This window comes from Nuphar pumila, chromosome 17 (assembly GCF_984573655.1).
Source record: "Nuphar pumila chromosome 17, dmNupPumi1.hap1.1, whole genome shotgun sequence".
NCBI classification, from domain to species: domain Eukaryota; kingdom Viridiplantae; phylum Streptophyta; class Magnoliopsida; order Nymphaeales; family Nymphaeaceae; genus Nuphar; species Nuphar pumila.
The window spans coordinates 71941064-71956772 of record NC_143265.1 but is presented as its reverse complement, the minus strand read 5'-3'; the positions used below and the strand labels follow the sequence as shown (position 1 = coordinate 71956772).

Below are 15709 nucleotides of genomic sequence, written 5' to 3'. Positions count from 1 at the left end.
AGACAGCTAAATTAACAGCAGTACATCACAGCATCAAGAGTATAGAACTTTAAAAGTTCATTTAGTTCTCATACAGAAAGATTTCCCTTGATTATACGCCTGATGGTTTTAATAAAATAAGAAAGGCAAAACAAGTGTCTCTTATGGACTTACAATAACACAATCAACAAATAAAAACACTAATTGATTGATCCAACCACCCACACAAGGGTAAAAAATAAATGCCTAGAAATTCCACAAAATGCTTTGAAAGCAATAATATTTACAAGGGCTTGAAGCCCTATTTATAACAAGCAAGAGGGACAAGGAGCAGCCCAACTAGCTGTTGTGACCATTGGGAGCAGCTCCAACAGCTAGTTGGAGCTGTCCCAATCAAAGGTACCAAAAGGAAAAATACAAAAAAACAAAAATAATAATTATACAGTCAGCCCCTAATGGGATGACTTCTATTACAGGGTAAAATAACCGAAATACCCCTGATGGAGTATTTTGGTTTACATACATATATATATTAATATATACATATAAATATATATATGTATATATCTATATACATATATATAAATATATATTAGAAGTTTATCTTAACACCCCTTCCGTAATGAAACGATAGTGCACAATTACAATGCCAATGAGAGGCTACACAAGTACACAAATATAAAATGGTCTCTAATGGACCAACAACAATCTCACAAAAGAGACAAAAATATGACTTTCACAATAGAACAATAGGCACAAAGCCTACAAGAATAAAAAAGGAATTGTATTTCTCACAAAATGCTTTAGAAAGCATGCATATACAAGAGGGAGTTAAGCATAAAGGGGGCAGTTCAACTGCCTCCAACAGTCAAGGGGGCAGTTGTACTGACTGCCCCCAATGACTACAAGATATTATAAGTTCAAAAAAGAGAAAAAAAAAAGACTTCAGTCCCTAATGGACTATGCTAAAAATACTTTACATGAAATGACCATAATGCCCCTGATATACGTATATTTATAAATATACGTATATTTATAAATATATGTATATCAGTGTGTATATACATATTATTTTAACACTCTCCCTAAAACTTACGGTGAAATCACCGAAAGTTTGCTAAGAAGATACAAAAATCTTGGTAGAGAAAGAGCTTTGGTGAAAAAGTTTACAATCTGAAACTCGGACTGAACATAGGACAAAGTAATTGTTCCCTTGAAATACTCTTTGCGAACGTAGTGAAAATCCATCTCAATATATTTTGTTCGCTCATGAAATGTGTGATTGCTAGCTATATATATGGCACTTTTGTTATCGCAACATACTTTTCAAGGTTCTTAAACATCAACACCCATATCTGAAAGTAGTGCTCTCATCCACATGACCTCGATGGTTGTTGTAGTCATCGCCCTGTACTCAGCTTCCGTGAACGATAATGACACTTTATGTTGTTTTTTGCATCGTCAAGAGATGAAAGAATCACCCACAAACACACAAAAACCAATAGTTGAGTGACAGTTATTAAGATCAATAAGATTTAAAGATGATTAAGAGGATAAAAACAACCCTTTAGATATACTTTTTTTGATGCATCGAACTATTCTTAATACTGCACTCATGTGAACCGATGTGGGCGTATGTTGAAATTGACTTGCATTGTATAGTGCATGTGCAATGTCTAGCTTGGTAACAGATAAATACATTAATGATCTGATAAGTTGCCTATAAAGAGTTGGATCATCTAATAACACTTTGTCTTCAGCTCTCATTTTTTTATTTATCACTTCAGAAGTATCGACATACTTTGTGTCAGTGATTCCCAAACGCGCAACAATATAAGCTGCAAACCTGATTTGAGACAAAGTGTACCCTTCTTGGCAAGTATGCTACTTCAATTCCTACGAAATATCTCAAAAAACCAAGGTCAGTCATATCAAAAAAGAATTTTTAAGTATAATTTTGATTTCTTCAATTTCCTTCTGATCATTCTCAGTGATGATCATATCATCAACATACAAAAGAAGAATAATAAGTGAAGTACCTGCAGATCTTACAAAAAAGGCAGCATAAGTGTAACAAGATTTAAAACCAAAGTTCAATACAATACTACTAAACCGATCATAGCATGCTTTAGGGGTTTGTTTAAGCCCATATAAAGCCTTTTGAAGACGAAGAATCATATCATTTTCAATAGTCAAACCATGAGGAGAATCCATGTACACTTTTTCATTTAAATTTTTGTTTAAGAATGCATTCTTAGCGTCTAACTGATATATAGGTCATTTTCTAATAGATGCTACTGCAAATAGAGCCCTAACTGTGGTCATACGGGCTACTGGGGTAAATGTTTTGTAAAACCCGCAATTTAAAAAAAAAATAATAATAATTCAGACTCGGGTCGGATCAGATCTGGATCCGACCCAAACCTGCTAAGGTTAAAAATCACGGAGGCGAGGGTTTCGTTTAAACAATCCCCTCGCGCAACTGTGCTCCCCCTTTCCCCCTTGCAAAACAGGAAACTCCTTTGGGGTTTCCCTGTTGGGCACCCTCGATCCCCTTTAAAATCACGCTGAGGGGAGGGAGGGCTCCCATCGCCTGCGCCTCTCTCTCTCTCTCTCTCTGCATGCAACAACGCCGACGACACCGACCCTCTCTCAGGTATTCTACTTCTATCTCCTTTGATTTTCTCTTGTTCGGCAGGGGCTTGGACCCCTACCACTGGTGATTCTCGTTCGGCAGGGGACCTCGCCCCTGCCACTTGGAATCGCAGAAGGCAGGGTGAGACCCTGCCTCTGTTTGGTTGGCAGGGGCCCCTGCCACTTGAGCCTTTCGGCAGGCAAAGCGAAGTCGTGTCGCACCCCTCTCTCTACATGTGTTCGTCGAAAGGCCGACAGCCCCTGTTGCGCCCTCCCTCTCTCTTTATGATTGCTGAAGAGCCGACAGGAGGCCGGTGGCCCCCTGTCGCGCTCTCCCCTTCTCTGCCTTCCTTAATCTTTTGACCGACAAGGGGCGAAGCCCCCTGCCTTTGTAAATTTACGTCAGGCAAGGGAGCTCCCCCCCCTCCTCTCTCGATTTTTCGACTGGCAGAGGACAGATCCCCTGCCTCTGTAGCTTTTCGACAGATAGGGGGGCGGGGGCCCCTGCCTCTGTGTTTTTCGACAAGCAGTCAGGGGGCTCCGAACCCCTGCCATTTTCTTGCATCAGTCGGCAGGGGCCAAGCCCCTGCCACTGCCCCTTCCTTATGGTTGCCAACAGAGTGGCGGGCAGGGGTTGCACCCCTTCGCTATTTGTTGATGGGCGGGCAGGGGTTGTACCCTTGTCCCTTTCTGTTCTTTACTTTGGTTATAGCATACTAAGTGTCCACACTTTGCAGTTCGCACGACGGATCGCGCTCGTGTCCCGCGGCTAGAAGCCTACATCACCTATACTCGTAGGCACACGTGGCGACGCAACCTCCCGAGGTAGGGAAAAGTCGTACGAGAACTTTGGATGAATCAAATAAAATATCAGAATTCTGAGATAGAATAATTGATATTACATGCATGCGTACATGTTGCTAAATATGTCTTGTTACTGCTTGTCTTATCCTTGTTTGTCGCTCTGAAATTTAAATGCTTTCCTATATTCTACATGCATAGGCTTGTTCTATAATGAATTCCTAGTACTGCTTTCTTGTACTTGCTTTCTGTTGACGTCGCACCGTAGATACTTACTTTTGCTAGTACATGGTTGTTCTTTTGCCTCTCTCAGACAAGCCTCGCAGGGTGTGCAGGTGTGCGTGTACATCATTTCACACCTTTCAAAAGGGGTGCGAAATTGGGTACAGGCACTGTAGTGCCAAGAAAAGGGCCTCCTTTGTGTAAGGCTCAACTTCGTGAGCACGAAAGCCTACTTTTAAAGCTAGTGTTCTCTCTGTAAGTTGCTAGGTGCAATTATCTGCACCCTGAGTCAGTTACTCGGGAGAGATACTCGGATCAACGGCGATCCTGAGACTTGTGTTTTCGTTTCATAGAAACTAAGCTTGCTAACTGAAATGACTTATACGATATCCTACAGAACACAGTGTTGGGTTATCTTTCGAGAAACCCATGATCTACCATCATAGCCGAACTCTTAGACAAGTACGGTATGTTCACTACGATGAGTAGTATGAGAGGTCGTTGAGCACCTCGAATTGTGCAATTAGCACCCTGTTAAAATAAATAAAGATAATGTTGTTCTCCTCCATAGGCTAAATGCTCAAAGAGCAATGCATGTCACATTTGAACCAAATGAATTGCAATATATTAAATGTTACCCTCTCATCGCAATCGTACATTTAGACAGATATGGTTGTACTTTTGGACAAGTACGTCATGCTGGTGTTACAATGTTTGGATGATGAGGTTGTGGCAACCTCGAAGCGTGCATATAACACGATGCTGAGATCACATAAATGGTGATTATTCACCTTCACAGGCAAGATGCACGAGTAAGTCTAGTAGACCAGAGCATGTAGAATGGGGCGGCGGTTAAGAAACCCCCGTTGTGCTCATTCAACTCTTGTGGTTCATCAAGGGAGATGATGGATAATACAAAGACTCCAATGGACATGTTAACAATCACCCCACGGGCAAAAGACTCCGTTTCTCCCGTCATTGGAGTTGGGGGAAAAGGGGACTACCATAAATTATTCTAAGTAGTAGCTTGATCATGCATAGATTTAGGTACATTTTACATAAAAACATGCATGATTTCATATTAAAATCAATTAAAAAACCCATTTATATGCTAGGATAGAGAATTTTAATAAAAAAATAAAAAAATAGAGAAAATAGAGAAAAATAGCTTTATTTTGCAATTTAGTATACATTTTTATATTGTTACTAAAATTGTTTGTCTTCTTTATAGAAAAAAAAAAGATTTATGAAAATAGTAGAGTAGTTATATTTTTAAATCAAACGAGTCTTTTAGCAAATAATTTTTCTTGAAGCTCTTCTTTTAATTTTTGAAAAAAATAACAAACCGGTTTAACAAACCGGTTTGCTCTTTAAAAACCCACGAAGGGGGATTTTCAAATCCGTCTTCCTCTGTGCGCCTTCTCCCTCTCTCCTAACCTCTCCCCTCCACCTCTTCTTATCTCCTTCTCCTTCTCCCTGTTTCTCTCTTCTCTTTTCAGGTGGAGGTTTTTCTCATTCCGGTGGCGGCGTATGGAAGGAGTCCGATCTCTTCTAATCCCTCTCAAGTCACAGTGAGTTGTTCTGTAACTTCTTCTTCAGTTCTTCTTCTTCTTCTTCTTCTTCTTCTTCTTCTTTTTCTTCTTCTTCTTCTTCTTCTTCTTCATCTTCTTTCTGAACTTCAATCTACGGTTTGAATCTTGATGTTGAAAATATAAAAAAAAAAAAACAAGAAAACATAAAAAAATAAAAATAAATGTCTGAAGAGAAATTCCGGCGATGGACAGGGATCTACCGGAATAATGTTTCGGATGAATAATTCTTGATAAATTCTTGCATCAATTTTTGATTGAAAATTTTGATTGGAATCTCTGGAGCAATGTCCGTATGATGACAATCTGAATCAACATCAGAAGACAAATTTTCTATTCAGAACTTTGTTGATAGTTACGAATGGAAGAGGAATTCCGACGAGTGAAGCTGAGCATGAATGAACCTTCCGGTGCTTGATTGCTGGAATTTGATTAATTTTAGTCTGTCAAGATTATGTAATGTCTGGTTTAAATGAAGATGTGTGAACTTTAGAGTGATTAATCTCCAATAATCAACTATCTGAATGTTGATCAACTGTTGATTAATGTTTTCCGGCAATGATCTGAACCAATTGAACATCCGACGATTGTTTTGTCTAAAGTCCATCGGCTGGATTAATTTTCTGTAGCAATCAGAGAGATGGATACAGTTCAGCCGATTAAAATCTTCTGATTCACTGCACACAAAGAAGAAACAGGAAATTTCATTTTTGAACCACCGTGAAATTCGGTTCACGGTTTATTGTTTCTTTAGATTATTGAGTTCCAATAACTCTGGTGGCTGTTGGAAGTTTCCAGTGTAATTTTTTGGTTATTTGAAATTCCAGCAAGTATTCTTGAAAAAATTTTTATAGTCGATCGGATGTCTGAATCCGATATGAATATTGATAGCAATTGACTGTTGAAGCATTGATCTACTGCTTTCTGATAAAGATTTTCTGTTGAAGCTTTTCTCGATCGGATGTCTGAATCCGATATGACTATTGATAGCAATTGACTGTTGTATTAAATTTTCTGATCAATTAAGTGTTGATTTACCTAATACAAGAGATTGATTTGCTGAAGCTCCAGAGGATTTCAATGTTGTTGAATATGCTGTCTGAAATCGATTCATTGTCTACCGAATTTGTGTAACAGTTTAATCAACCCTGTGTAACACTGAAATTGGAGTAATGCTATTAGTTAAATAAGCTGTTAGATATTAGCTCAGTAGTTAGTTAGTGGTGATTTGCATTATAATTAGAAGATTTAATTAGTGTTCCATTAGTAGATATTTCGTTCTTCTTGCATAATTGTTTTTGTAATTAGCATTTATCTAGTTTAGTATAGTTTTAGTTTCTATATTTCTCTTGTGCTGCTCGTGTTCCTTTGAATTGTGCAGGATAGCACAGGACTGGAGCAGAAGTGATTACGTGACACGAAGTGCAAGAATAGAAGAATAAAGTTTTTTTTTACTTTTTAGTTTAGAATTAGGAATTTAATTGGGTTTGTAAATATTGCACTTTACGCCCTCTGCGAAGGGTATTCATTTGTTGTAATAGTTAGTTGTTTTTACTCTTTTTTAACATTTTTATATTTCAATAATTCGGCAATAAAGAATAGTTTAGATTTGTGTACTTGAATATGAAATATTCCCGTTCCCTGAGTTCGACCCGGTCTCATCCACTAGTGAGAACCGGTTTTTATTATTTGATGTCTGGTTTTCACATGTTTTTCATATAAAAATCTTTTCAAAATTACAACGATTTAAAAGAAGACATCAAATTTTTGGCGCCGTTGCCGGGGAACGGCGTAATATTAGTATTCACTTTATTGCCTAGTGTTTGTGTTGCATTCAGGTTTAGAACCACGTATGTGCATATCTTAGAGACGAGCTTACTTTTCTGCACAGCCTACCTTTTAGGATTCCCTTAGAGGTGACTGTGTACGATTGGTACCGTACACATAGATTTTCTATTTCTTTGCATAATCTCTGTTATGTGTAATTGCGTGGTATTTGTTTAGTTTTTGGTGTTTTTAGTTTACTCGCTTTGTGGTTTGCGTGGTTTGGCCGCTTAGCGCGTTAGTTAGGTAGAAAACCCAAAGTTAGGACATGAGCTACACCGGTCTACTACGAGGTGTATGCAAGGGCGACGCTCACTTGACCCCGAGCTGGTAGAGCCGATTGAGGACCCCGAGTCCCTTATTAGGAGAGCCTAGAGATCTGCAACCATGGCTGAGAATCAGCAGATTACTCGTCCTCTGAGGGAGTATTTCATGCCCAACACTTACACTCCCGCCTCCTGCATCGCAAGACCTGATGTAGGAGTAAACCATTTTGAGATAAAGGCCAGTGTGATTCAGATGCTACCTTCATTTTATGGCCTTAGCAATGAAGACCCATATCGTCATCTTGATGAATTTTTAGAGATTTGCTCGACAGTGCGAATCAACAACTTTGGAGATGACGCGATGAGGTTGACCCTGTTCCCCTTCTCTCTGAAGGACAAAGCGAAGAGTTGGTTAAAATCATTAGATATTGTTCGAATTACCACTTGGGAACATATGCAAAGAGAATTTTTAAAGAAATATTTCCCAATTGGTAAAACGAACCAGTTTCGTAAAGCGATAACCAGTTTTTCTCAAATTGATGGAGAACAGTTTCATGAGTCATGGGAGAGATTGAAAGATCTTCTCCGCAAGTGTCCCCACCACCAGGTGCCTCGCTGGCAACTGGTGCAATATTTCTATGACGGTCTTACTGAAAAGAACCGTCAAATGGTGGATGCCGCGTGTGGGGGCACATTTATGCTCAAAAGTGAGGATGAAGCATGGTCGCTTTTTGAGACATTTAGCGAGAATTCGATGCACCATGCGACAGCCTCACGGTTCGATAGGGCTGCACCTGCACAGGATAGCATTAAGAAGGCAGGTATTTTTGAGTTAGGGATGAACCTTGAGTTGAGCAACAAGGTAGACCAACTGTCCTAGAAATTAGATCAGTTTTTGTTGGGTTCCTCCCCTGCCATGCAGGTGTGCGCGTTGTGTGCGAGTCCTGCACACCATGTCTTTGAGTGCCCAGTTGCGCCACAATATCCTGAGTTTGTCCAAGAGCAAGCTCAGATGGCTCAAAACTTCGCTAGGCCCGTACCTAATCCATTTTTCAACACTTATAACCCGGGCTGGCGAAATCATCCCAATTTCTCATGGCTCAACTCACAGATCCACCCCCCCAACCCTTCCCAGAGTCAACCAAGTCAAGGCGGTTATGCGCCTGGATTTCAGAGATCCAGTTATCCCCCAGCACAACCTGTTTATACTCATCCTCAGTCTCATGAGCCTTCGCATAGTCAGTCCTTCGAGGACAAGATGCTACAAGCATTCTCTGATATTAAAGTGAATTTGAGCTCTCATAATCAGTCTATTGCAAAATTAGAGACTCAAATGGGGCAGCTTGCCGAAGCACTTAGCAGGCGAAGTGAGGGGACATTGCCTAGCCAGCCTATTGTCAACCCTAAGGGAAAGGAAACCATGCGTAGCTTGCATATGACTGATGCACATAAAGAGCAAGCTCAAACAGTAACCCTTAGGAGTGGGAAGCAGTACCAAGCGAGAGAGACTGCAGAAGAAAGAGAGAAGATAAGCGAGAAGCAGTCTGTCCCTAATATTTTACCTCAGGAAAGCGAGAAGGTTCTTCCATCTGAGCCTTCACCATCTTACATTCCCAAAGCCCCCTTTCCTGAGGCGTTAGAAAGGCCAAGAGCATTAGGTAAATCCGGAGTGAACATGCAAGAGATGCTTGAGATATTCAAGCACGTTCAGATAAATCTCCCTTTACTAGATGTCATCCAACAGGTCCCTGCATATGCAAAGTTCCTCAAAGAACTTTGTACGCAAAAAAGGAAGTCGATGTCCCATGTGCAGAAAAAGATTTATTTAACTGGGCAAGTGAGCGCAGTATTGCAACATCAAACCCCACCTAAGCTCAAGGACCCAGGGACTCCAATCATCTCATGTGTCATAGGAAACATCACTGTTGGGCGTGCATTGCTCAACCTTGGGGCAAGTGTTAACATCTTGCCGGGTTTCTTTTATGACCAATTTGGATTGAAAGAGATGAAACCTACACCTATGACTCTTCAGCTTGCAGATAGATCTATCAAGGTCCCAAGAGGGATACTTGAAGATGTTTTAGTCAAGGTGGAGGATTGTTATTTTCCTGTCGACTTCGTGATATTAGATATGGAGGGAGTTGATAGCCCACAGCAGACTCCTATTATTCTCGGTCGCCCCTTCCTAGCTACCGCCAACGCGTGCATCAATTGCCGCACTGGTGCGATGGATGTGTCATTCGGAAATAAGAAAATGCGGCTAAACATTTTTCGTGCTGCTATGGGGCCTGCTGTTGAGGAGGCTTCTTTCGAGGTTGATGTCATTCAAGACCTCGTAGAAGCATAATAAGCTTGGTTATTGAGTAATCCACCTCATGAGGAGGATAAGGATTTACTAGAAGAGGATCACCTAGAATTACTTGAAAATCAGATAGGTGAGTTGAATTGGATTGGGCACTTCGAGCCAATTAGAGGTAGACAGGATGAGAGCATAGTGCGCAGTATCACAGATGACACTATTTTTCATAGAGAGCCCGATTGAGTCTGACTTCATGTCCATTGATCTCATGGACGATGAAGGGTTTTTCCAGGGATCCGTCTGGCTGGGGACGTAAAACTTAGCGCTTTATGGGAGGCAACCCATATCTTGTATAGTATTAGATTTGATTAGAATTTATAGATTTTATTTTGTTTTTACTTTTTCGTGAGTTTTTCATGTTCTTTTTGTTTCATTCTATGAGTTTTATGTTTTGTCATGTATACATTGCATTCATTACATTCATAGAACGTATATTTTTAATTCATGTCAGGTTATTCAACTCTTTTCCCTCAATTATTTTCTCTCATGTGCATTCACTTAGTTTCATATAAGCATGTGGGAGTGCCACTGGGACAGTGTCATTCAAGCATGGGGGAGGGTGTAGTTTGCACACCTTGATATTTCTGTTTACGTTCTTGCACATGTTTACACATCTCTCATGAAAAGTAGATTTTTAAAGAAAGAGTTTGAACTTATATGAATGTTATTTCAAATCTGATGTTTTTAGAGGATTTTTAAGCCCCACGAAATTTTTTTCTAACATAGATCTAAAAATTATGGTTGTTTATGTGGATTTCAAAGAAATGATGATAGATACATGTTAGAATTTATTTTGAATCATAAATATGAATATGCACAGTTCTATTTTTGAAAAACTAAGCCAATAAACAAAAGCGTAAAAATGAGCTCAAAAGAAAAAAAATATAGCATGCGTTAGGTTGTTTGGATAATTCCACAAACCTTAGTAGATAGAACTTAGATGTAAGTTGAAACTTTTAATTCCATTTTCGAAAAGGAGAGTGGAAAACTTCGTGATCATAAGTAACTGAGAACAGATACAAGTTGAAATGTTTGACTCTCATGTTATAAAGGTGAATGAAGGAAGTCACTTTTATGTTTTAGTTGATATCTTTTGGTATGTATTAAAACTACAATCCAAAAATCATTCACTTCCATTGTCATTTAATTCTTATCACAAATATTTTCTCTTCTATTTAATCGATTGGTTCATTCCTCACCAATACCACTCGTATCCCACTATCTTCATACATACTTTCAAACTCATTCCTTCTCTCTCAACTCCGTTTTGCAAAGGCTTCCTCCTCCAACACTGCTATCACTGCCGCCGACCTAAGGTATCCAGATCTTTTTCACGACTACAACTTACTTTGCTCTCGCCCAATTCATGAAGGTAAGTTGGTTCACTATGAAGACTTCATGTTATTTGACCTAGACAGATCTCTCCCCGAACTCAAACACCTACTAGGATCTTCATCCCAAGCTGCCTACTATCCTGAACTCGTTCGACTATTCTACACAATTTTTTCCTCTGATCATGAGCAAACTACCATCACCACCAAAGTACGCGGATGCCTGATGTTCTTCGATGCTTCCGACCTAGGCAGAATTCTAAACCTTCCTTCCACCGGCACAGACCTCAACAACATAGTACCACTCGAACGGTCGGTAATTCAAAAAATTCTTCTCTGCACCAACTGCTTACAACTTCCCTTGCACATGAGGAATCTCCAACCTCATGCTCAACTGCTTGCCCAGATTCTTCTCCACAATATCTATCCCAAGCCTCCACGCAAGGGATTAATACCAAGAAAAATCTCTCTCCTTCTCTACGCAATTTTTTCTTCTACTCCGATAAACTGGTCCAACATTCTTTTCGACCTTTTTATTCGTTATCAAAAATTCCAGCCTCTTCTTTTCGGGTGTTTTATAACTCTCATTCTAAAATACTTCAAAGTACCCCTTCAAAACGAAGTTATCCTCCATCCCTCTCAGGTCCTCGATGCTACTTCCTTCAATCTAAGGTCCCTGCACCTTCCCGGCTCTGATGAAGAAGATCCAACATCCAACTTTGATTACTTCTCTGCACTGATGGATGTCCAGCGTTCTCAGGATCGCATACTTCGCCGTCAAGCCTCGTTGCAGCAAACTCTACAGACCCTCCAGCCGGATCAAGTCAACCGAACACATCAACCTACTCCACCTTCGGAATAAACTTTTTTTTTTACTGTAATATTTATTATTGGTCTGTAATAACTCTCTTACTCTGATTCCTTCCTATTTGTCTATGACAAAGGGGGAGAAAACCTGTCTCCATTATTGGAGAAATACTCTCTTTAAACATTTTTCAATATTTTATAATATTATTATTTCTATGCATAATGTCTTTTTGACAGGGGAGCATATTTTGCCATCATCAAAAAGGGGGAGAATGTTGAGAAACTCTGTTTTGATGTCACATAATATGATACACTATCGGATTTGATTTTATATGATATGATAATATGTCCTCTTGAAAAATGTTATATTATGACTGGATATGTTTTGCCATAAATCTAACGAGTATTTGATGCAAGGATATCTCACACAAAAAGGATGGAGACTTCCTGTTCAAGTACAACTATGATGCAATCATACTCCTTGAAGAAAAAGCTTGATGAGCCATGCATTCCTAAAGATCAACTGAAGAGATCGGCTACCTCAAGATGAAGATTTTTTTCTTCTTTAGAGTCATATGTAACAGAACCTTCAGGAACATGCATATTGCATATTACATACTCATTCATAAAAGCTATATCATAAAAGTATACGATAGTTTCAAAAAGCTCTTTTTTGAAAACTAATAATTGTACCTTCTTACAACCATTTATGAAAAAGGTATTTTGACATGATTTCAAAATGTAATAATTGTACCTTATATCATATACAAGACAACTTGAAAAGTAATGTTTTTAAAAGTAGGAAAAAGACAAAACATAAAATCGGCTACACAAAGAAAAACAAATATAATATGTTTTGAAAAGACTCTAGTCACCTTCTTTAAAGAAATGATTTCAAATATAGGAAAAAGACAAAAACATGAAATCGGCTACACAAAGAAAAACAAATATAATATGTTTTGAAAAGGCTCTAGTTACCTTCTTTAAAGAAATGATTTCAAATATAGAAAAAAGACAAAACATGAAAATCGGCTACACAAAGAAAACAAATATAATAAAGGTTTTGAAAAGACTCTAGTTACCTTTTTACAAACCCATAGAATGTCGACTTACTTGAAGTCATCATTCTCTTTGTATAGCATTAAATACCTCCTGTAAGAAATCCTTGTTAAATATCCTTCTCAAGAATGTCGACTTTCTTGCAGTCTTCATTCTCTCTGAAGTCTTTGAAAAACACAACATAAAGAAAACACTTGACATGACTATGTACAAATAAATATCTCAAAGCACTCATTGTACTTACACTCATTTAAAGTAAAGAAGTACTTATGTACCTCAAATCATTAATTAGAATAAAGACAAAACTACATAATAACCTACAATCCAACGTTCAATGTACTATTGTAAGAAATATACTTTTTATATAAAATATGTATTACCTAAAATTTTACAACGACTAGTGTACCCTACATTTTACTTTTATGGAAATAAGACTTTCTCGAATTTCTCTAAAGATGTTTTTGAAATGACATAACATTTCACATCTCAAAAAGCTACGATTTCAAAAAGTAACGACTACTTTTTTAAAAGCTATATAAACACACTTAAATAAACTATTCAACATGGAATGGACATGTGAGCTTACAACGAGAAAAATTCCTATTCAATATTTGAAAAGAGAGCCTTGAAAAAAGAAAGAGGAAAAGAAAGAAAAGAGAAAAAGTCAAGTCTAGCTCTTTGACAAAAAGTATCCTCTGAGTGATAAACAGAACATTCTGAGAATCCTTTATTCGTGCATTCATATCATTCTGAAGGTTCTATAGGAAGTATTGTAACTCTGTTATTCACTGTTTTCTTTCTTTGTTGAAAGAAGTAGACCTCTGTGAAAGAGGGTGTTGCCCTTCTCTGTTGAGAGAAGAAGACCTCTGTGAAAGAGGGTATTGTCTTTCTCTGTTGAGAGAAGAAGACCTCTGTGGAAGAGGGTGTTGCCCTTCTCTGTTGAGAGAAGAAGACCTCTGAGAAAGAGGGTGTTGTACTATTTATCAGGTGACTCGGATGTTATAGTGGAAAGCTCAAGTGGTTTGCTTGGGGACTGGATGTAGGTCAGGGTTTTGACCGAACCAGTATAAATCCTGTGTTTATTGTGTTGTGCCTTATTGCTTTATTTTTTATTATATCAACTTGCATCGTATTTCACTATTCACCCCCCCTCTAGTGGAATTTCATTTGGTATCAGAGCAGGTTTGCTGGTTTCGACATAACAAGTCTTCCAGCACAAATGGCATCTACCTCTTATGCTCGTGATATTGATGGTCAACACGCATCTCGTCCTCCTTTCTTCAACGGCTCCAACTATGGATACTGGAAGTGCAGAATGGCTATATTTCTCAAATCCATAGATTTTGCTGTATGGAAAATTGTTGAGCATCCATACACATCTCCATCCGAGACTATAACTTATGGTCTAATGAAGAAAAGAAAATGGCAAACCTAAATGCAAAGGCTATGAATGTCTTATATTGTGTCATTGATCAGAACGAATTCAATAGAATATCTATATGTGAATCTGCATATGATATTTGGCATTCTTTAGAGGTTATTCATGAAGGAACCAACAAAGTAAAAGAAGCCAAAATCTCATCTCTTGTCAGAAAATATGAGTTGTTCAAAATGAACAAAGATGAACCCATCACAGAGATGTTTACCAGATTCACCAACATCACCAACGATCTGAAATCTCTGGGTGTAACATATTCCCAGACAGAAAAGGTGAAGAAAATCTTGAGATCTCTCACAACTGATTGGGAGAAAAAGACTACAGCTATTGAAGAAGCTCAAGATTTATCTAAGCTTACTCTGGACGACTTAATAGGCAATCTTATGGCCTATGAAGTCCACATGAAAGAAAGAACGGAAGAAGAACAACCGATAAAGAAAACTCTAGCTTTCCCAGCTCTATCTGAGAATGAAGACTCAGATAAAGAATCCGAAATTGCGCTACTAACCAGAAAATTTCAGCGCTTCATGAGAAGGAACCGGCTTCCAAACAAGCACAAGGAAAGAAAAGATCCTAAGGAAGATCCCATGTGCTATCAGTGTAATAAGCCAGGTCACTTGAGGCGTGACTGTCCCCTTCTCAAAAGAAAGTCCAAGACCGAGGAACCAAAGAAGAGGTTCTTCAAGAAAAAGGCTCTGCATGCTCAATGGGATGACTCAGAACCATCCACCAGTGAAGAGTCAAGTGATGATGAAGCCGAAACTGCAAACATGTGCTTCATGGCAAACGAAAGTTCTGTAAGTGAAATTTCTGATTTTTCCTTTGAAGAACTTCTAGATGTTTTTCAAGAACTTTTTGAAGAATCTAGAAAATTAAGCTTCAAAAATAAAACTTTAAAATCTGAAAATTTAGAGCTTTCCCAGAAAAATGAAAAACTCAGCAGTGAAAACTCTGAGTTGAAAAAGAAAAATCTTCTTATTACTTCTGAAATCTCATCTACTAGCTTTAAGACTAAAAATTTGCAAGTAGAAATTTCAGAATTAAAAAGTAAAACTGAAAACCTTATGAAAACGGTTTTCAAGTTTACTAAAGGAAAAGAGAACTTGGATAAACTCCTATCTTCTCAAAAAGTCTCTTTCTACAAGAATGGTATTGGTTATTCTCATTTCAACAAGCCTTCTTGTATGAATCAAAAGACCACTTTTGTGAAAAGTTCGTCTGAACCAAATAAGGAGTATTATAATTTTAATTTTTTTAACTCCTCTAAGGCTGTAGACAAACCCAAATCCAAATGGATATGGGTTCCAAAGTCTAACAAAAAGGGACCCGATTGGGTACCAAAAAGAAATTTTACTTAATGATTTACAGGCTCCAAACAAGAAGAACAGATGCATTCTAGA

At 38.3% G+C, this 15709-nt stretch overlaps 1 protein-coding gene and 1 non-coding gene across 2 annotated transcripts in view; both read right to left on the bottom strand.

The window, feature by feature from the left end:
- Positions 1-15709, bottom strand: part of LOC149812181 (signal recognition particle subunit SRP54 2-like) — an 89908-nt gene that overhangs the window by 1188 nt on the left and 73011 nt on the right. The gene's annotated exons all lie outside the window — the stretch shown is intronic.
- LOC149812182 (small nucleolar RNA R71) lies at positions 7819-7924 on the bottom strand. Its single transcript, XR_016428681.1, has one exon. It is a non-coding gene; the product is annotated as a small nucleolar RNA R71 (small nucleolar RNA).